The following is a 22,609-nucleotide window of genomic DNA, read 5'->3' as shown; positions in this document are numbered from 1 at the left end:
GGCTCAAACTCTCTCTATCTCTCTCTCTCTCGATCTGTCTATTCATCTCTGTCCAACTACCTAGCTCCAAACTGTTCAGACTCATTCTTACAGGCATATAAACCAAAATCACATATTGTTAAATCACAGAGCTATGGAATAATGTAGGCTGAAAAAACCTCCACCACTAGCTCCAAAGTTAGATCACATATGCAATTCACATTGATTTTCCTATAAACTGCAAAGGAAGACAAAAGAAAGGCTGTTATTTAACTGAGAAACAGTTCTGAAAATGCTGAAATTATTTAACCATGTATTGTACAATAAACCTTGCACCTTACAACTAGTGGCATGACAGCTGCCCATGTACTTACAGGGTTTATGTCAATTATCCCACCCTACATGGAAATATCTGAATCACACATCCAATAGACATCATGTCCCATGCCATATTAGCTCAGGCATCACCAAAGGTAATGAATTTTGTTTGACAAGCTTACCAACACCAATCCTACTTCTGTCAAACACAAAAAAGTGCATTAGAGGCATGAAGTGTCTGCAGAATTTTGCTTCTACTTAGACACATTTGTTTCATTCACTACATTGAGCATGTGCAAAATAAACTTTATCCAAGGATGTGCATGCTGGAGAACTGCAGTATCTCCAACATGTGTTTATCCATGCAGTTGGAGAGAGCTGCCTAGAGTAAACAGCTGAGCCATTATGTTTGTCTATATAACAAGCTTACATTAAATAGTTCATAATAATATGTTTGATGGAATTTAAATCCCTCTAGAGAAAAGCACTATTTAGCCACAAACTTATGACTGACTGTTCAGCCATAAAATAAAAAGTATATGCACAGATATTTTAGGCCAGAAAAGATCATTTTCTTCTGCATACATAAGCAAGGAAATTCAGTTCTGATTTATGTATCAAGTCTATAACTCCTCCATTAATTACTTATTTCAGAAAGATAGTCTTGATTTTAATAGACAACCTGGCTCTTAGAAGATACTTAAATTCATTCTTTTCACTGTTAGAAATGTTTCCAATTTCAATTGTTATTTTATTTGCAGTTTCAATATTCTGATTTCCAATATATTTTGGTGCATGATGTCTTCCAGGATTAATGACTCTGCTCAGGTACCAACAGGGTTCTTTCCACTCATGGTATATTATACTGATTTTTTTTTTTTTTTTTTTTTGCATAGCACCTGTCATTCAAATGTCTCAAAAAATCTTCCTGGGTGTGCAAGAATGGCATACTTCCTACAGAAATATCCCTATTTTGCAGCCAGGCAAACTGAAGGAAAAGACACTAAAGATCATATTCTCCAAAAGGATGAAAATAACATTGGAACAAGGTTCCTATGCATTTCTGGGAAGGCAGGGTCAGACAAGCTGTCCAATGTCACAGACCAACTCTGGCAAAGCCAGGAACAAATCCCTCATTGACAAGATGATTACGCCTGTGCTTCTACAATAACACAACTACAATCTGAATACATTACTTGTAGATTCTGTTGTATAAATTTCAGGTGTACAACTCTTCGTGTGAAACAGCTCAGAAATACACTACATATTGAATACTGATATTTCAATTACAGAAGCAGTACAAACTGTCCAGCACAGGAATGCAACAGCTTTTACAGCACTTGAGCAACTGGCTGCTCTTACCCCTTTCCACCCAAGACACTTTAAGGCTAATGAATCACAAACACCAATATTCACAGCAAGCCCCAATTTGCCTTGGCAGCTGCTGAAACCCTGACCTGTGGCAGCGAAAATGAAGACCTCAGCCTGGCAGTTCAGTCTCCAGTGACCGTGTGTCAATGGAAGTGTGCACACTCAGTCGCTTCTTTTCACGTCTGAACCTGGGAGGAAGGGCTTTTTTCTGGATCAATGAATACTGCTGAGTAGATGAAAGAACTTAATAGGTTTTCCCCAAAATGCAGCCAATAGCTATCAGAGTGTATTCTGAGTGGAGCTTTATTAGGCACAGGCCTCTTACTCTCACAGCCTTATGCCATACAAAGCAGCAAGTCAGATCACAGAAAATTAGCATTTCCAACCCCAGGAAAGGGGGTGGCAGAACTAAGGAAGAAAGCAAGTTCTCAACACATCTATATAACCCTTCTTATAACTCCAGTCTTAACTGCTAAAGCATATAGATATGTAAAGGTTACTGAAATTTTATTACTGTTACTGAAATTAGGTATATAGGCTTTCATGAATAGTCTTTTTTTTTTTCAGAATGAAAATGCCATCTCCTGAAATTTACTGGCCACAGAAAGTATTCCTTTCCTGTGTTAAGGCATTTCTAAAAGTTTTCTAAGTGTTTCTTCTGAACAAGAAGAGACATCTTCCCCATTATGTTGCCATTCAGAGTCTGAATATCACTAATAAGAAAACTACACATCTTCTTAATATCTTGATTAATATAGTAATTATATATTAATATATTGATTAACTTAATTAACCTATCACATGGTTCATAATATTCTATTATAATAAAAAAAATTGGATGGAAAAAAATTCTCTCCTTCCATATCTAAACTTCCAAAGTTCATTCTACTTCAGGCATGTTACTCATATAATTTAGAAATTTAGAACACAGACATTTTAAAACCCAGCTGATAAAAGCATTTGTTCAGGGACACTAAGACAATAACAACAAAAAAAAAATCACCTTAACATGGCTTAGATAAACAAGAGTGTCATCTTTGCAAAAAGCACATTCTGGAAGGCTTTAGGGGTTTCCCAGGATGGCAGCTTATTAGCAAAAATTGATTGTCATGGCTTTTGAACTAAAACACTTCTAGCTGCTGAGAGCTGTTTTGCCTCGCTCGTGTAATAAAGGCATAATTCACATAAAACATTTTTGACATTTTTGGGCCATGTAGGAACCAGCACTAGACCCAAGACTACCTAACAGACTGAATGACATCCTAACCTTGTCAAAATACATAAGAAATCTGCCTATGACTTCACAAAGTCAGGATCTCAAGACACTACCAGAGCAACAGTAACCAAACAAGAACAATTAAATATTTTTACAGTGTTCCTGAGCTCACAGCAGGAAAAGACCATTTTTGACTGCCATCATCCAATACTCAATCTGTAATATCTAACCCTCCACCAGTTTTATGAAATATATTAAAACTTCCATTGAAATTGAGGATTTATACTGATGCAAAATATAACAATAGCAGAGAATCCAAATGTTGTGTCTTTGCTGACCTACTTAATTTATACAACTCTAAAAATTAGTTTTGAAGGAGTAATTCAGTGGTCTAGTATGCAGCTTGTAGCTGTATGCACCCTAGATATAAGCAAAACTGAATCACCATTTGATTCCTGAAGCATTTGCTGCTCTGATGTAGGAAAAAGCAAAACAGGAGATGTGAAGCAAAGGAGGATACAACAGATCTCCTACACTACAAAGAGAGGAGAGAGCATTGCATGGACACAAAAACCTGAAGCATTTAAAGGACTGTTTCACACCTTAACCCTAACACCATGTCCATGAGATTGTTACATGTTTTACTACACTCTGTTATCTTGTCTACATTTGTACAACACAGGAGTGGCTTGGTCTCACATCATAAAGTAGGGCTACAGCATTAAGATGCTTCTGCAATTATTCTTTGAAGCAAACAAAAAAAGTAGGGCCTACAGGGCTTCATATGAAGCAAATCCACTACCTGATTTTATTTTTTTTAATGAAGAGAGGAGCAATAGTTGCAGAAATTCCCCAGTCTTGTCCCGAGATATATATATAGATATAGACATAGATACACACATCCACACATAAACATACATGCACACTCATATGGAAAAGGCAGGTTTGCTTGAGGAAAACAGAACTGTCATATCAGCCAGAAGAGCTACATTAGATTTAGACAAACATTCAAATAACGCAATACTAGCTTGCCTACATAGCCATGCTTTTTCCATGCTCCTTCTTCAAGAGCTATCCAGACAGAATGTGGAGAGTTACTGCACTATAAATATGCAGTCTGTCTCTGTAAAAACAAACAAAATCCGTATCAAGAATGAGCAATAAAAAAGTTTTACAATAAAATATCCTGAAAACTAAAACACAAGCCAAATACAAAATTATTAACAGAAGCCATTCATCAACTTGAATTTTATCATTCTCCCAAAGCTGTAACATAAAGTTGTATAATCTTTTGGGTTTTGATGGAATCCAGGATCATTTTTCTGTCTGTTTTTCAGATCTCGGCTGCAGCTCATATTTTCTGTTTTTACAGTCTGATCGTGATGACTGATAATCCTTCTGAAAAATCTGTTTAGAGCAAGTTATGCTCAGCAACAGTCATCCCCTAGCTTTTGCACACAATGAGCTTGTTTAATCACAGCCACATGGTTTTACATGTAATGTACATGAAAGTGATTTTAAATGCTTTTTCAACCATTTCTATTGTTTTGACCAACATTTTTAAGGAAATCCTCACAGTACCTAAAACAGTAAGAAATGTATATAGTAAGATCTGTAGACATTTTCTGTCTCATGGAGAAGGTAATTTCCTATCAAGATGAGATTTTAGGCACAGGAATTGCAGTAACCTGCCCAGTAACTTAATTTCAAAGTCTATGTGATTACATGCTCAAAATCCCAGCTTTAAAAAAAAAAACAAACTGCCTCAAGATCTACATAAAAAATCTTGAAAACCTGAACCTCATGCTTATCTCAGCAACCTCTGTTAACACCCAATCCTGCAGACCCTCTGTCCACATTCCATATCAGCATACGTAGGCTGGAGCGTGGCTGGAACACCCTCCCAGGATGCACCACCCACAGCACATCAGCCACAGTACATCACAGTCTAAAAGACAGAAACAAGGTAAAAAGGAAGACAAGAAGCAGTACAAACATGCATATGACCATATATGACCACACTAAGGACAATCTTCAGAGCAATGCAGTTGTTGAAGAGAAGCTTTGAGTTTGCAAAGAGCTCTAAAGCTACAAACCTCTGGAGAACAGCAGGCACAACAGATCAGACCCCTTTCTAAGGCCCTTTAACTGCTCTGACAAAGCCTCTGCTGTCACTGCTGAAGACCTAAGCGTTATTTCTACCATGTTTTTTCCCTTCTAAATTGCCAAACTTGGCCTCATCATTCCTTGTGGATTTACTGAAAGACATGAAGGAAAGCAGTGTTATGATATTAATGCCACACATACTTCTAGCCACACTACGTAAGATCCACTTCTTCCAGTCACCCAGATAAGAACCTCCCTACTACTTGACTAAGTATACTATTTGCAAAAATTATAGTCTTGTCGCTATAGAATAATTGATGTTCGTGGCTGCTGCTGTACTACTGACCTATCCATCTATCTACATTCTGCCCTCCTAATACCATTATATTCACAGTCCTGCAATTGTCAAGGAACGAAAATTTACCTACAGTTGTTTACCTACAATTTTTTACCAAAGTATAATAAATTGTGTCAGTTTGTGTGAGCTTTCTGCTACAGCACACAGCTACTGAATGCCTGTAACTGAATCAAATATAAGTGATTAAGGACAACAATGAGACTACTAATATAAAGCAACCAAAGAACCCACATAATAAACATTACCCCAACCTCCAAGCTTTAGGTCTAACCTGAGAAGCCACAAGCCTCTGTGTTCTAGAAGACTTTCAGCCATATACTTCTTGAAATATGGGTATTCACAAGCACAGTCTTAAGGCTGGAAGGGCAACATTCTCAACTAATTTCAGAGCACATGACTCATCAGAAAATTCTTCCAATCCAAATTTCCATAACATCAGCACCCTCTCCAAGGGCCTTCTGAATTTCAGACTGGTTTAACCAGACTCTCACTTTCCCCATCTGAATTCATAGTCTGCTGTAGCAAACCTTATGTATTTTCTTTCTTCTTTTTCCTCCCCATTTCCCCAGTAAATGTTTCTTCAACTGTGAGAATAGCTACATTAGGAAAAAGGCTCAAAACTGAATTCTGAAGCCCATCTCTTCAGCCACAAGGTTTAACAAATCCATATTTAACCTGAGGGTGATGCTGATCTTGGCTTTTTAAGGAGTTTTAAGCAATGTGCTAGGCCCATTTCCCAAGCACTCAACATTCTCAGCTGAAAATTACCTCCTAAGCACAAACCTGAAAACTAAGATGACAAACCTTACTCAGAATCACATTTTGCCTAGTAACAATTAGAATATTCTATAAAAGAGATAAAGAGTCTTCCTCGAGTCTAGGTCTAAACTCTGGAAGGAAGGACTGCAGAGACTAAGGCTCACACAGACTACTTTCAACTCCACGTTCTTCCTTTGGAATTTGCCTTCACTAATACAGGGTAAATACTTGATAACGTGCACACTGATAAAAATGGTTGTAAATGCAAAGATTTGATACTCTCAAAATTTGATACTCTCAAATGATTGTAAATGCAAAGATGAGATACTCTCAAAATTCTTTGGAAAAAGTAGGAAAAACCACAATGGTCACATGTCATGAGGTCACAGAGTCATTTAGATTGGAGAAGACCGCAGAGATCATGAGTCCAACTGTTACCTTAGTGCTGATTTCCAAGTCCGCCACTAGTCCATGTTTCTACATGCCACATTGACATGCTTTTTAAGAACCTTCAGGGATGGTGACTCAACCACTTGCCCTGGCAGCCTGTTAAAATGCTTGACAACCCCTTCAGTGGAGAATTTTTTCCTAACCTATAATCACACAGCATGCTATAAAAGCTGCAAAACAAAACATTAACAGAAAGCTATACTACTCATCCGGACCCAGCCTCTCATAGTCTAAATCTGATTCTGTGATAATCGTCCATTTTTATAGGAATTATATATAATATACATAATGCCATCTAGTCATAATCTCTGAATTTCACAGGGAAAAACCAACCAACCAAACACCAATTTAACTGAATTTAAAAGTTCACAAGATTAAGAACTTGAATAAAAAAGAACTACGGTCTCAGCTATAACCTCTTTTCATTACCATTTCAACAGCACAGCCAGTATGACAACAATAAAATTACAAACTGGCATTCTGCAAAACACAGAATTACCTGTCCTTAATCAGTAAATGCTTCTATGTGTAATTTAATTGGTATGCATACTGGTTGCATGCTTGGATTGGACCCGTGTCTTTCTAATATAATATGGTCTATTGAACTATGTTCCAGCAATGTATGCAGATATTCCACCGTGGGCACCAGTTAATGAGGCCACGTCCTAGGAGAACAATATTGAATTAGCAAAAGAATGGCAATAAATTCAGAATAGGTGTCTGCAAAGTAATTTGAGAAGAAATGTCTTCCTGGCAAAGAGCAAAGCAAATACTTTGTAGGGGTCATAGGAAGGGTTTGGGCACAGCACTCTGACACTGAATTAATGTGAAGTGATTCTACTGCTCTAAAGTCTATAAACTGTATTAACAGGCAAGACAGGACTTCCCAAGAAGAGTCTGTTAGGCCTCTGGATGTTTATTATTAATATCTGCTAGCCATTTTTGTACAGGCTATTATTACCAGGTAAATAAATATGACATTATGAAACTGTCAGCTAGACATTTATTTTGTAATAAATTTTGTGTAAGCTTTGTGCTTGTTTGGCAAATCTCTTGTAATCCATTCAGGAGTATGGTCACAGTATCAGTCAAATTGGAAGTGACCACCGTAGGTCATCTGGTCCAATCTCCTTTCTCAAGCAGGAGAACATGGCATAGCATTGTATCCAGCTCTTCAGTATTTCTAGTGAGGAAGACTCCACACCCTCTCTGGGTAATCCATTCCAGCACACAGTCACTGCACAGTAAAGAAATTCTTTCTTGTATTCAGCTGGAACTTCCTGTGCATCAGTTTCTGTCCACTGCCTCTCATCCTAGCAGTTTGCACCACCAAGCAGAGCCTGGTTCCATCCTCCTGGAACCACTCTTTAGCTATTGATACACACTGATGCAGTGCCCTCCCAGTCATCTCTTCTCAAGGCCGAACAGGTCCACCAGCCCTCTCAGTCTTTCTTCAAAAGAGAGATGCTCCAGTCCCCCAGTCATCCTCACACCTGGACATGCTCCAGGGGCTCCATGTCTCTCCTGTATGGAGGAGCCCAGAACTCCCCACTAGGCCTCACCAGAGCTGAGTAGAGGAGCCTCCCTTGTCCTGCTGGCAGTGCTCTTCCTAATGCACCCCAGGATTCTGTTGGCCTTCTTTGCCACAAGGTGGCCACTCTCATGGTGTCCCAGTATGTTGTTCCACCATGTCCACTAATTCTGTGTATCCAAGCAGTGTTCTAAATTCCATCTTCCATATACTGAAGTTACTCGTGTGATAGCAAACTGACATCAGATTTCTTTTAACATAATTAAAGCAGACAATGTCTTCCAAATATAGCTTTGAACACACTACTTCTATTTAAAATCTATGTATATTAGGATCATTGTAGTAAAATAGCTTCAGCTGAGATGTAAAAACATTCTAACAAGTCATGGATCTCATGCTCAGTACTGGCTGGTGTCCCCAGGTACGGGCTCAGGGAACCACCATGTCTCTTTCACACTAGCACAAGGATGCCAGGGACATTTGTGGTCGAAGTCAGCTAGCACACACTCAGGCACTTCGCTGGTTCAGTCCAGAAGCTCTTTCTAAACAGTCAATTTGGATACAACCATCTGAAAGACGGTTTAACACCCACACAGAGCCAGACCACTCTGGCTGACCTCATGGCCATAAAAGACGTCTTGGTTTAATTAGTTTCTTTACACAAATATAGCAAAAACCTATCAGAAAGAAAAATCTGTGCAAGTAGAGTAGCTAAGTATTCACAATAAATACCAGTTAATTATCCAGTGTTTGAAGGATGTTCTCATTGTGCTTATTGTGCTCACTGGTCTTCTGTGAGACAATGACAAATTACATAGATCAGCATGGTGATAACTTTTGGGTTTGGAGTATTAGTCTGCTTGAAAATGAAAACAACAGTTCACCTAACTTTCAAGTACTTCAAAATGCAGTTTCTATCTTTGTAAGCAAACTATCCTTCTTAGCTCCCCTTCCTTTCTTAGGTCTGTCTGAACTGATTTACTCACAGTGTATCTTCTGGAAGAAGAGTTTAACATAATTTTTGCAGAATATTTTACTTACTACACAACAAAGACAGTTCATTTAAAATGCATCTCAGTGAGACAAGAATTAATTTCTCCATTTTCCAGTCTGATTTTCCATGAGATGCTTCAAAAAAGAAATACCACCACATCTTTTATTCTTACTTTTATTCTAATCTCCATTATTCAAGTTTCTTTCCATTTATAACACTGGATGTGGCATTTCTCTTTAGAAATGCAATTTACTATATCTCATCCTTTTTCTTCCTTCATATTTTTTCTATCTTCAATATTTCCATTTTGTCTTTTGCTCTTTGTTTCCCCTTCCCTTCTCCCTCTCCTGCTTTCTTCCTTGGGTTGGTTTTGAGGTTTGTTTTTTTTTTTTTTTTTGGTCTGTTTTCTGTCATCTAACTTTTTTCTACAAAAATAAGTCACACCTCAGGTGAAACAAGCCAACTGTTAAACACACAATAATTTATAGCAAGAAGCACACCTCTGCCAAATCTCAAACTGTACTCAGGTTTATTCAGCTGACCCCTCCATGACATCCATGTCAAGAAAGCAGACTTGCAGAGTGTCCCCTTTTGCAAGCAGAGGGCTGCCTCACACCTTATGCACCAAGTTTGTCTAGCACAAGATCATGCAAAAGAAAGCAGCTAGAGCAGCTGTTATGTACACCCTGTGTGATCCAAGGAACAGCCCCTGGGAAAGCTTGTTTGCTGCAGTAAAATGCTACCCCAACACATAAGTCTGCTTCCATCCCTCTTTACAAAGGACTAAAGTTGCACATTTCACACGTACATCACACATGATGTGATATGCTTTTGTTACTTTGAATTATCCAAAGGAAAGAAAATGCCAGGATCCTGAGCAACAATTTTACACCACATGGATGGACAAATAACAGCACTTTCTCCTCATTTAATACATAGCAAAATGGAAGTGATAAAATTAACTAGATACAGACACATTCTTCAACAATGTGCAACTGATTACAGATAAGCAGAGCGATTGATACAGACACATTCAGATGGAGAATGTGAAAAAGACCCTATATTACTGTTACCACTATGACACCAAATTCAACACACTAAGTGACATTTATAACAGGCTTCTAATTAATGTGCTTTTATGGTGGTTTAAATCGACAGAAAATTACTTTTGGAATTTCCCCTTTTTTTAGAAAAAATAAGTATGACTACTATTGAAGAGCTTTTAAAAAAACTTGGTTTGATATCACATTCACTCTGAGCTAATGCTACAGATTTATAGGTATCAAAGCACAAACCTCTACTACTCAAAGAATTTAGTGAAACTAACCAATTGTCAGAACTGGTAAGCTATTAGCATCCAACTGCATCAATGCTTTGTTGAAAATGTCTTTCCATTTCACAGCCAGTGTGAATGGAGTTTCAACTGACTCAGATTTCAGCACTTTTTATCAATGGGTTTTAAAACCACAACACTGGGATGCTCAGCCCAACTTTATCTGTGAAACAACAACTAGAAAAAACAAATTCATATAAAAAGGGATTTTTCCTCGTTGCTTCTTTGTCTTTAAACTAGTTCCTATGAAAAGTCACCTGTGCTATATTTTACATCTCTTGAGATTATTATTGAGTGTATCTAAAGCATTCTCCATAAAGTAACAAAATTTTGGTTTTCCTGATTCAGTAAGAGCTTCATCATTCACCTTAGGGAGGAAAAATTAAAAGACAATTTAGAGAAATAACTCCTTCATTTCTACTTATTTCAATTGCAGGAGAATGGTCACACTTCCAATAGAAGGAACAACTCCAGTGGTATATAAATGATAAGATGTTGATATAGACAGACAAGAGAGAAAAGTGAAAATCATTTACATTTCCCATAAGACCTTTCAGAATCTTTATACACAAAAAAAAATTGTTTATTGCTTTATTTTCCACAAGTCTGTTTTTCCTGAAAATCTCTGCTGTATCACCACATCTCACTTGCAATGCTCCTCAGATGCCTAGTTTTGTTTAGGTGGCTTTGCACCACCCTGTCACACTTTTTTAGGTACTAAAACATGCAGAAAAAGGAATAATAACTTTCCCCAACTGGAAACAATGATGGATAGAGGAAATGATTGAGGATAAACATCCTTCTTTCTCAGGTCTTCTGGACATAGAATCATTTTAAAACCACTGCAAGCATGTTCTGCTCCTGCTGCAGATAAAAGGCTTCAAGTAGGTCTGTACTACAGGTTACCCATCCCATTTGGCTAGCTGTGCAAAAAAAAAGAAAAATTTTATTTTTAAAAGGCATCTATGAATACCATAGTTTAAAATCACTGATCATGTAAGAAAGTTCAGGAAGGAAAATGTAATTTCATTTACACTAACAGATCATGTCAGTATTTCAGTACTAAGTTCTGTCATCAGGTCACTTGGGCTCCCTCTGGCAAGATTCACCTATTTGAAGAGCAGTTACATATATATATATATATATATATATATATACACGCACCTCATACTGAATTGTCTGATGTGGAAAGAGTTAATGATGGAATAGAGTAACAACATCTTGCTTTAGAGCTAGACTGAAGCCTCAGCAAAAGTTTAGAACAGGGCTTATTCCCACACTCCACAAACAGTGGACACTGAGGAGCTAGAAAAACTAGTGGGCAGAGCAACAGCAGTGTAAAACATCTGCTCAGTAGCTTAATTCAATTATCTTGTCAGCATTTCACCCTTCCATGCAAACAACAGTCCATTTAACCCACACAATCTCTGGGTAAGCAGGTTCTTATGCTTTACCCAGTAAAGAAGAAAACCAGTAACTTTTCCTTACAGTGTTTTTGTTATACAACTAATGTTAACTAACTAAAACTAGAACATGAACTCAAGCGCTACTTGCAATTTCCATTTACTTCTAGTACGCTTGGAGAACATATGCAACTTTTCTAAAAAGATTTTTTATTCCTCCACTATTTATTAGTTACTCAAAAGCAGTTAGAAGCACAGGAAGCAATACAAAGATGCTGCTGATAAATGGGCACCTGAGAATGGACCTCCCTGACAGTAAGGGATTTCTTCCCGTATCCATCGTAATGCAGCATCAGAATTTTTAACAAGGTTTCTGAGAACAGATTGGTCTTCTTAAAGGGTTTTACCATGGAACTGTAATACAAACAATAGCATTCTACGTGGTTTTCAGCTGCCTTTCTGGAAGTGCTCTCCTTAGACTCTGTTTACCAGCCTCATACAGAGGTCTGAAACAACTTAAGATGTCTAACCTGGCATAAGACATCTATGCCTTTATGTTTCATGTTTCCTACATTACTCTCCTATCTTGCAACTAGAAAATTATTTGCAACTACCCCTTTGTTCCAGTGTCATGAGATCAAACATAGATTACAAGTAACTGATCTGTTTATAAAGCACAGTGGCACCAAATCAAATTGAGGCATCATCACTAGCTAGGACTCAAAGCTCCCCTTTTACTACAATCTCTACCACTGTAACAGACAAGACTGAGGATTCTACTGTTAATTTTTAAAAAATGGGTAACTATTCATGACAACAGGTTTCAGACATTTTATATCATAACTTTGTCTGGTTTCAGTAATTTTAGTGGGAGTTTTCACTGATTTTTCAGCATTTCAGATTTCTGGCTCCTAAAATCTACTGAACAAAAGACAAGAAGTAGCAGTCTCCTCCTGCTGTTGCATTCACTCCTTAACCAATTTTCACTTTGTATTTTCCCCTTTCGCCCCTAAGAGATGATAGCCAACAGAGAATATACAACCCATGAGATGAGGCTGAGGTGAGCACCTGCACACAGCACAGGTATTTTGTGTTGCAGATCCAGCACTCAGGGAAGTAGAGGCAGAACACACTGAGAGAGGGCTTGGTCCCGGGAAGGTCCAGCAGTGCAGTTAAGACAATGAAGAGTTTCACTGAAGTTACCAGGACCTACTGCCATGTGCAATGAACTCAGACCGTGGGTGATCAGTAGGGATGAAGTTGGAAGTGCATACCTGCTTGAGAGTGAGCAAACTTTTCAGTCCTTTGTCAGAGCAGGGCTTGCTTAGTCCATACTTCACAGGACTGAATTCCAACAGCCCGCTTTTTTAAATCAGATTACATAGCTTCAATAAAAATGAATTCCAGTGAGGTTATATTGAGCAAAACCATTTCTGTACATCAAATAACATAATTCTACTGTGCTGAACGATTGCATCAGTAGTCCAATTTTCATTTGGATCATTGTTGCAACCCAACCAAGGAGTAACAAAATGTTTCTATGCCAACAAAATATAAATTATATATGATTTTATTTCCCAAATTACTAGTTAAGTACCTCATATCTTTATCCCAGTGTGTTTTTCTATTTTCAGGACAAAACACCTAATTGCAACTCATGTTTTGAATTACTAAAAATTATCTTACAATTACCTTCTAGCAAGTATTTAGCTAGAAGTACATTTCCTGGCAACAAAAGTACACTAAACCATTCCAAACTTGAATGACCCTTTAGCTTCATCATTAAGGAACTTCAGTTACATATAATGGAAATAGAATTTTCTGGTTTAAATGTTGGGGTTTTTTTCACACTTTTCACAAAGCAGCACCAAAACTACTAAAAGGAAGGGGGGCGGGGAGAGAAAAAAAGCACTGTTTCTTCCTATTTGGACACTGGGTTTCCATCACATGGATTGTATGCACCATCTACTCAGAGAAAAATAACAGAACAGTTGCTAGAGTATTGATCTAGCACCAAGAAAAGCCAGAGAAACCTTTGCTGACAGAATTTTATTGACCAATATAGTCTTCATGTCCTAAGAGCATTATGAAGTGCAAGTCCACTACATCGCTACAGGTTATTTTGTAGTTCACATTACACAGAACGCTACACTAAAGGAATACTTTTGTCTGGGTACTTTCACCTTTGAACAATAAAACCTGTATTATTGTTCATAACTACTGCATACAAAAGACTATTAAGTGTCAGGTAGATACAGCTACTGCAATTCCAGATCGCCACAACAGCTGCACACGTACTGAGTTCAAGCGCAAACACTAACAATGTTTATGTTAGTAGGATATCAGGAGTATCTGCCATGCACCCGAGCTGTTCGCAGTACTTTTGTTTCAAAGTCTGCCTCACCAGTAAGATTATGTCTACCCGGTGAGCGATTTATTTAGCACTGAGTTACATTCGCACGCAAGGGAATAAGGCAACCCCCTTGTCATCCCCATCTGTCTCTCATCCTTTCAGATAACCAGCACACCACCATTTTCCCCGCAAACAAAGGTTAAGGGAAGCCCAGCTCCCGTGAAAATAAAGGCAATGGGGCAACTCGCCGGGTCGGGAGCGGCACGGGGGCGCAGCCCGGGGGCAGCCCCCGGCGGGGCAGGGCCGAGCCGGGATCCCGACCGGCGGGGCAGGCGACGGCAGCACTAAAGTATTTCGGACCCAGCGCAGACAAAAGAGGGTGTGTAGCAGCTGCGCGGAGCGCGGCAGCCGCCGGCACGCCAGCCCGCTCCGTTCGGGAGGCAGAAAGTCCATTTCTGCAGGGAAAAACCCACCTACCCACCCGTGGCGCTCCCTCCCTGCCCCTCACCGCCGAGGGCAGGGGCGCGTCTCCCCGTGCCCCAAGCCACCGCCGGCAGGAACGCGCAGGGCGCAGCCCCTGCATCCCGAGGAGAGGTGACGGCTGCGGGCGGGTTGAAGTTCGGGGGCGAGGGTAGACCCCGACCACACTCACCCCCACTCGCCTCGCCGCTTACCTGTGGGGAGGTGCGAGGTGCCCGCAGCCCTCCCGGCGCAGCGAGTAGCGGAGCTGCGCCGTTCCCGTCAGACACGGGGCTTCTCCGGTGAAGCGGCGGCTGGCTCAGGGAGTGACAGGGCGGTGGCTCCCCTCGCCCTTCCCCGGCACCGCGCTCGGCGAGAGGCGGGCGGGGACAGGCATGGCGAGCAGGCAGGAGCGGGGCCGGGGCGGTCACTGGCGGCCGGAGGAGGACGCCCGCCGCCCGGGGGTTGCGCGCCCCCCCGCCGCCAGAGCACGGCCAGCCGGAGGCGGCCTCCCCCTGCTCGCCCCGCGGCGACGGGCGGGTGCCATAGCAGCGCTCCGCGGGAGCCGCCGCGGGGGAACGGCCGCCAAGCAGCCGCCCAGGGGGCGTGGGCGGGTGGCGGCTCCGCGGAGCAAAACTTTCCCGGCTCCTCAGCAGGGTGCCCGGGCGGCGCTCGCCCCCGGCGGTGCTGAGGGGGAGGTGGAAGGGGACGGACTCCGGTCTCACAGGCGGCCCGACCGCTCCGTTCAGCGCCGCCTGGGCTCGGCCCTCACCGTCCGCCCGCAGCAAAGTTTCACTCCGGCCCCATCTCTATGGAAACGACCCCCTGCTTTCCCTCCGCTCCCCGCGGGACGAGGCGGAGGCGAGTCGCGGCCATGGGAGGCACCCGGGAACAGCCCAGCGGGCGCTAGGCAAGTCTGGCCGCAAGCAGCGCCCGGGACGGGACAGCAGCCGGGGAAAGGAGTAGACTGCGTCGCGGGACCGGGACGCGGCTCCTTCTCTACCTCCCGCCCCGGGGAAGTTTGCCGGCTCCCCGAGGGAGAGCGCGGGCAGCCGCGCCCCGCTCCCGCCGGGAGCAGCCGGCCGGAGCGCCTCCTCTGCGGGACCTCCCCGCGCTGCTCTGCCGGCAGCCCCGCCGGAGCGGCGGATTTGTAGCGTGCCCGGTTCCGCCCCGCCGGGCTCCGGGGCCGCGGCCGCGAGGGAGGAGTCACCGGCGGGGCGGCGGCGCGGGAGGGGAGCGTGGGGTGCCGGTCACGGTGTCGCGGGCGTCCCTGGGGTGGGAATCGGCCTTTCCCGGCGGGCTCGGGCTTTCCTGACGGTGCAGAGGACAGCGGGGGCCCTCCGGCTGTGGGACCGGGTGCTCGCCTTCCCTGACCCCGTGTGAGAGCCGGACGGAAGCCGTGGGAGCGCAGTGATTCACCGCAATGTGGGGGCTCTTTACCTCCCAATTACATTTTATGATTCAGCTTTTCATTTTTACGCTTATTTTGGGGAGTTTCTTTTGAGGCTGCCCGCCCACCCCTCGAGTACAGCCAGGGACTGCAAAGGTGATTACCTGGTGCTCGCACCTTCCAGTCGGGTGAAGTAATCCAGCAGATGCGCTTGGGAGAGGGAAAGAGTCCAGCCTGCATGGGAGCTCCACGTTTATAAGTCAAATATGTATTTTGGGGGGGGGGGGGGCAAAAAAAAAAAAACGTCCCTGTTGGTTTGCATTAATAGCAGGTTTTATTTCATTTTTTAAAGTTGATTGGACTTAAGTGTTGCTGTTTCATTTTATTCAATTTACCACAATTCTACATAATGCATCTCCCAAAAAGAAGAAAAATACTGAACTTTGTATAATCATATCTGATTTTTTCTCGGGAAGTGATTTCCTCAAGACAGTGACTTAGGAACTACCATCCATCCTGCAATAATACTTCCAATCCAATAAGTGACTACGGTTGCTTTATGGTTGTGTTGTCTCTTCTCAGTGTATGCTTTATAAAGATTATAATCCTGGTGGCTGCAGTGGCTTCTGCATTAAGTACATCCTCCATTATCACCTTATTGAAGCAAGGAAACACAAATGCCAGCAATTCCAGACTAGCAAAGAGAAGGGTACTATTCCTCAGAAGTTTGAAATTGCATTTCAGCTGTTTGCTGTGTTTTGTTTCAACAAGTGAAGAATCACTTTCAGGTGTCAGATTTCTGTCTGTTCATTCAGTTATTGCTGGATCTGTAGTTTGGTTTTTGGGTGATGTAACATGTATTTCATGTCAACTACTGAGAGGACAGGTCTTCAGGCAGTTGTGTACTTCAGGGATGTCAAATTTTGAAAGATCCAGCTGTGTATCACAGAGGCAATGGATGAAAGGATGATACATGCCTATCAAATCCCAAGTAGATGTAATATCTCTACGAGTAAAAAGACAGAAATTTTCTTTAGAATTTGTGGAAAATATCGATGTGGAATAGGTAGGGAAACTTCACACAACTGTGCTGTTAGTAGATGATGAAATGTTGACCAGGGATATGACGTGAACCACTGCTGGTTTCACCACTGCTCTTGTACTGTCTCTGGAAAGGCTGGGGCTTTTAAATCGAAAAGGCAAAAAGTGGTTCAGTTCTTGCTACTGACCTTTCTTTTCCCTCCGACAGTGGACTTGGTAGAGTATCACTTGTCTCCGTCTCTCTGGGTGCCTCCCAGTGAACCCCAGCCAGCCCCGGGTCGGCAAACAGCGGGGGGGCAGCCCCGAAGTGACCGACAGCGGGGGGGAACACTCTCTGGTGCCCCGAGGGTACTGAGGGCAGCTAGGCTAGTCACCTTTGCAGCAGAAGAGACGCTAGAGACATCAGTGGAGGGTAAAAGGCCGACTCTGAACAGGGGGCCAGTCCAAGGTTTATTCGGAGCTCCCCAGGGAGCCCCTCTCCTCAGGGTGCGCCGTGCTCAGAGCAAGACAAAGGAGTCTCGAGGTTACATTTAAAGGGGGGGAGGAAACCGAGGGTAGATACATTTGCTGACCAATAAAGACCCTCCAGGGATACAGCCTTAGGGGATGGACATTTGGGATAGCGTATAACATCATCCTTGGGGGGCTGACCCCTGGCTTCGGGCTAATCACTCGACAGCTTTGACCGAAAGATCTAGATAGAAGGGATGGGATGCTGAGTGACTGACAGAGAGCCAGGGCGGGGATTTGGGGGATGATCTCAACACAGGAGAATGGTTACACAGGTAGAGGAAGGGGGTACAAAAAGGGGTACATCATCTGGGGAGAATAAGGGGGTACAAAATCCAACTATTACAAAGTATTACAAAGTATAAAAGCACGCTGCAACAATCACTGTGCCTTTTTTCTTATTGTGGTTTAACCTCAGCTGGCAACTAAACACAACACAGCCACTCACTTGCTCTGTCCTGGAGGGATGGCAGAGAGAATCAGAAGAGAGAAAGTGAGAAAACTCATAGGCTGAGATAAAGACATTTAATAGGTAAAGCAAAAGCCACTTATGCAAGCAAAGCAAAACAAGAAATTCATTCACCATTTCCCATGGGCAGGCGGGTGTTCAGCCACCTCCAGGAGAGCAGGGCCCCATCACACATAGCAGTGACTTGGAAAGACAAATGACATCACTCCAAACATGCCCCTCTTCCTCTTTCCTCCAGCTCTATATGCTAAGCATGATTTCATACACTATGGAATATCCATGTGATCAATTGGGGTCAGCTACCCCAGCTATCCAGTCCCCTCCCAACAACTTGTGCACCCCCAACCTCCCCACTGGTGGGTTGGAGTGAGAAGCAGAAAAGGCCTTGGCTCTTAGGTAGGCACTGCTTGGCAGTCATTAATGCATCCCCGTTTTATCAACAGCACAATTCCCAACAGCTAGTTTCATACTAGTTGCAATGAAGAAACCATCCTCATAAATCCTCAGATAATTTATGGATGGGCACTGTCTCAAACAGTGCCCATCCTAAAAAAACACCCATGGCAAGTGACAGAATGTGGTTTTTGGGGACAGAATGTATAGGTTGAAGGACTAATTTCAGTACTGTTACTAGGTGAGAAGCATCTCTAGGGTAAACATCCCCTTGCATTTGCTGTATGTGCAAAACTCACTGACAGTGAACCACATCATTGTTGGGTTTTTACATGATCCATAAGATATATGTAGAAAAATGTGATAATTTATATTAATGTGAGCAAAACATTTTTTGGGAGATGCTGTGGATTACGGTACGAGAGCTGCCCACCCTAGTGATGGACATTTGGAAGATGTGTTTTGCAAGCGGATGAAGTTCAGATTTGCTACTTGCCTGTGTTGCCTGGAACCTTCCAAAATTCTGCCAGTGCATTCTTAAAGATGGGTAGTGTCTGTTCCTTCTCCTAAATACAACAATTTTATACTGACCTTAAAGCTGTTGATTTAAGGAATTTGCACCAGATCTGCAGTAGAAAGGAAAGAAGAGAATAAGGCCCCAAGGCTCTCCAGATCTCAGTCATCTGCACATCTCTGGAGAGTCAAACAATGTTAAGACCAATATTTCAGGCATTAAATGTCAACACTGATATTGCTAACAGTCAGTAAAACAAACATTTTAGGACATTAATTATGAAAGTGGTTACTTCTGAGATTATAGCAAGAACCAGTAATTTTAGCTTCATGAGTGAGATTCTCCCTTTGAAAGGCATGGAATATTTTTATTTGAAAGTTGGGATGTCAACAGTATTATACTAATTTCCCTTCCAACCTACACCTTTCATTTCATGCTATGTAAACCCATTCATTTACTGTAATAAGCAAGGCAGTGGGTGGATTAAACTGTGTGTCTTCCATAAATTTAATTAAAGAGAAAGCTGGCATTCTTTTAGCTTGGGACAGGATATTTTTCTAAGATCCCGATCCATTTCTACTTCAAATTTTGCAAAGGAATTGTGACACTTGACTGTCTTGTGTAAGAATAAGGTAAATGTGAAATATCCTGAATTGGGAACATGAATGAAACTGAAGATTGAAAGGATCCCCCTAGAGGTAAAGAGTTGTGGTCAGATCCAGACCACTATAGTGAGAATAAATGATACCATAAGATTTTATTTTTACTAAGACTTACTGTGGATTGTACTGTGATACTGTTATCTTACATACCTTTTTTTCCCATATTATATATTAAAAGAAAGTCTACATCTGTTATCTCTTAAATTTTTATTAAAACATAAATCTTCAAACCATCATTTTTCTAATAAATTTGTTCGTACACAATTTTTTAGTGCAATTGACAAGAATGTAGTGTTTACAAGCAGTGAATGAGTGACAAGAATTTATTTGTGATAATAAATTATTTGTTAGTCAATAAATAATAAATGCAAACACAACTCTGCCTTAATGACTGATTTCTGCCTCTAAAAGTGCAAAATCTAAGTTCTTTAATCTGTACATGAGAAAATGCTTCAGCAATCAAAGACTGAAATAGTTTCTTAAGTGTTAAATATCAAGCCTGTTCCATGTACTCAGGACATACAAGCTAGTAACCAAAATTCAGTCATAAACAATCTGAATAATCCCACCGTCTGTCTTGAAACAAAACCCACTTTTCCTCACCATGAGAAGTCTAGGAGACATGTCCTTACTGCTTTTTCTTATCCTAGGCTATACTGGCCATATACTGGCTTATACATGCTGTACTGACAGGTTAGCTCCTTGTCCCTTAGGCCAGTGCCTATTACCAAACAAGATGACTAACAGGTAATTAATTTCTTTTTTTCTTCTGGTGCCACTAGGCCTACCAGGATCTCATCATCAATACTAGCAGTGCTACTTCACTGGTGTCTGTGTAACACCAGCGTGAAACTCATTTTGTATTGCCTAGAAAAATCTTGAAAACAACTCGGCTGCTGCAATGCTGATGCCACTGATTCTCAAGCTGACCAGTTCAGTTCCTAGTACTTGTCTGTTACACACTGTCTTTACTCAGCTGGAAGCTTTTCTGGGCAGATAGCATCTCCTCTGTTTGCAGCTGGATGCCACCGAGGGAAATCAGTGAGATCCTGTTCAGCAGAAGTATGGTGCAGATATTTGGTAACAGCAAGGAAAGCCAAGAAACACAGGGCCAAGAAAATGTCAGAATCATACAGAGAATCTTGGCATGTGCCACTATTTATCTTAACAATAGCTACACAGCATGCAATACTATGTAATTTGCCATTTATTGGCTTGAGCTTTACCTCAAAGAGTTTCTGAAACTAGTGAGAATACAGACAGAAATGTCTGCTTCCAAATGATTTGTGAGCTGTCAACAGCACTTAAAATGCTGATCTAACTTAATCCTTTCATACTTTCCAACAGCCTAACTTTTTAAAAAAGGATAGAAACTCAGCACTCCAAGTATGATGAAAGCCTGTATCTATAAAAAATAAAGCTTTGGAAATCATGTTGGTAATTTCTTTTTTCTTTAAGAAAGTCAAGGTTCTTTCCATGCTACATTGAGAGTATATATGCCTTTTTGTATATAAAATGGAATTTTCTGGAATATCTATTCTCTTATTAACAGCTGAAGTATTAAACAAGTGCTTGAATTGAGTGGGATTTAATCTGTCTTGAAATAGTTTAAGAAATCAGATTTTCTTAAACATGTTCCACCGTCATAACAAAAATTTATTTTGGCTTTATTTGAAATGTTTATCTGAAGAATGCATTATTATATTTTATGAATACGTAGATATGTTAGAATGCACAGTGTTGGCATCTAATAAAAATCACAGAAACAGAACCATTATTTATTATGCACATGTAAGTGAACTATACACAGAATAAAGGAAGTAAAATACCTGTGAAGTGCAACTCTAATGCATGGGATAGTGAGGAATTTTTTTTTTCCCACAAAAGGTGTTTCTTTCTTTTCAGTTTATTATTAACGTCCATGTAACTTTAGATTGTCCTGTGTCTGGGAGACTTTCTCTAGTTAGCTTCCTTAAACAGCAGCACTATCTTGAAAGAAAGTTGAAAAGTAACATACAGCTTTTATGTCCATCATATCAGAAGCATTTGATAAATAACATACTAGTGGAATAGTTTTTTTAAAAAAAATATATACAGAAAATATAGTATTTTCTCAGATTACTGAATTGTTTGAAGCAGACACTTTTTCTTCCCTGCATGTAAGGTTTCCTGATTCTGAATCAAAAAACACAGTTCTTCTGTTTGAGCTTTCAAGTCAAGGCAAGAAGGTGGGATGCTGGGACAGCCGGTAGAGTATTCCTTTGTTGGCATAAGGATTTTCTCTGCATTTGAAATGCCAGAAATAGTGCCAGCAAAATAGAAGATGGCTTACAGGATTGCCATCTTTTCATCATTTATTTCTGGGAAGATAACAAAAAGCAACATACTGTGTGACTTAACTTACTAATTTCATAAGAAACTTCCCATGCAAGTGCTGTCATGAGCATCAGTCATACTATCTCCAGATAAAATTCCACTTAGAGGAACTTAGAGGAAGTTAGAAGCAAGTGAAGCAGAACCATCTTTGAGAAAATTATTGTTGCTCTTCTGAATGAAAATCTAAGTAATGGAGAAAGTATAATTGCCTCACAATTTTGAATGGTGTCACTGAAGTATTTTATATGTCATATAGTAATTATTAGTGATCATTTCAGTTGTGGTGATAGTGAGTTCAGTTTTCATGCCATTCCATGCCATCCCAAATTTTTCTCACTGTTGTTGGCGTGGAGAAAACTATGAAGCACTAGGAGAAGTGAATAGACAACTCATTTGAAAACATATATCCCTACCAAAATGCATCATTTAAGGGAAGTATCAATTATTCCTGTCACATATGTCCATAAAGAAAAAGCCATATCTATGTAAATAAATTCAGTCTTATTATGTGAAATGTGTAAATAATTACCTACAGCTGCTGCCAGTGTGGTTCCTAAATATTATTGTGTCTAGACAAAATGGAAACTGGAACTGAACAACAGCTTGCTTTGTTAAGAAAGCATG

The 22,609-nt window shown here is 41.1% G+C and overlaps 1 protein-coding gene across 1 annotated transcript in view; it reads right to left on the bottom strand.

Moving 5' to 3' along the window:
* TMEM200A (transmembrane protein 200A) overlaps positions 1–14,968 on the bottom strand; it is a 52,286-nt gene extending 37,318 nt beyond the window's left edge. The window contains exon 1 of the mRNA XM_041424000.1: positions 14,846–14,968. The gene's annotated coding sequence lies outside the window, so the exon portion shown is untranslated. The remainder of the gene's footprint in view (positions 1–14,845) is intronic.
* Positions 14,969–22,609: the final 7,641 nt, after the last annotated feature.

The sequence above is a fragment of the Onychostruthus taczanowskii genome, unplaced genomic scaffold, assembly GCF_017590055.1.
Source record: "Onychostruthus taczanowskii isolate IOZ18803 unplaced genomic scaffold, ASM1759005v1 scaffold8, whole genome shotgun sequence".
Classification (NCBI taxonomy): Eukaryota; Metazoa; Chordata; class Aves; order Passeriformes; family Passeridae; genus Onychostruthus; species Onychostruthus taczanowskii.
The sequence above is the reverse complement of the archived record's forward strand: the minus strand, read 5'-3'. Positions and strand labels throughout refer to the sequence as shown.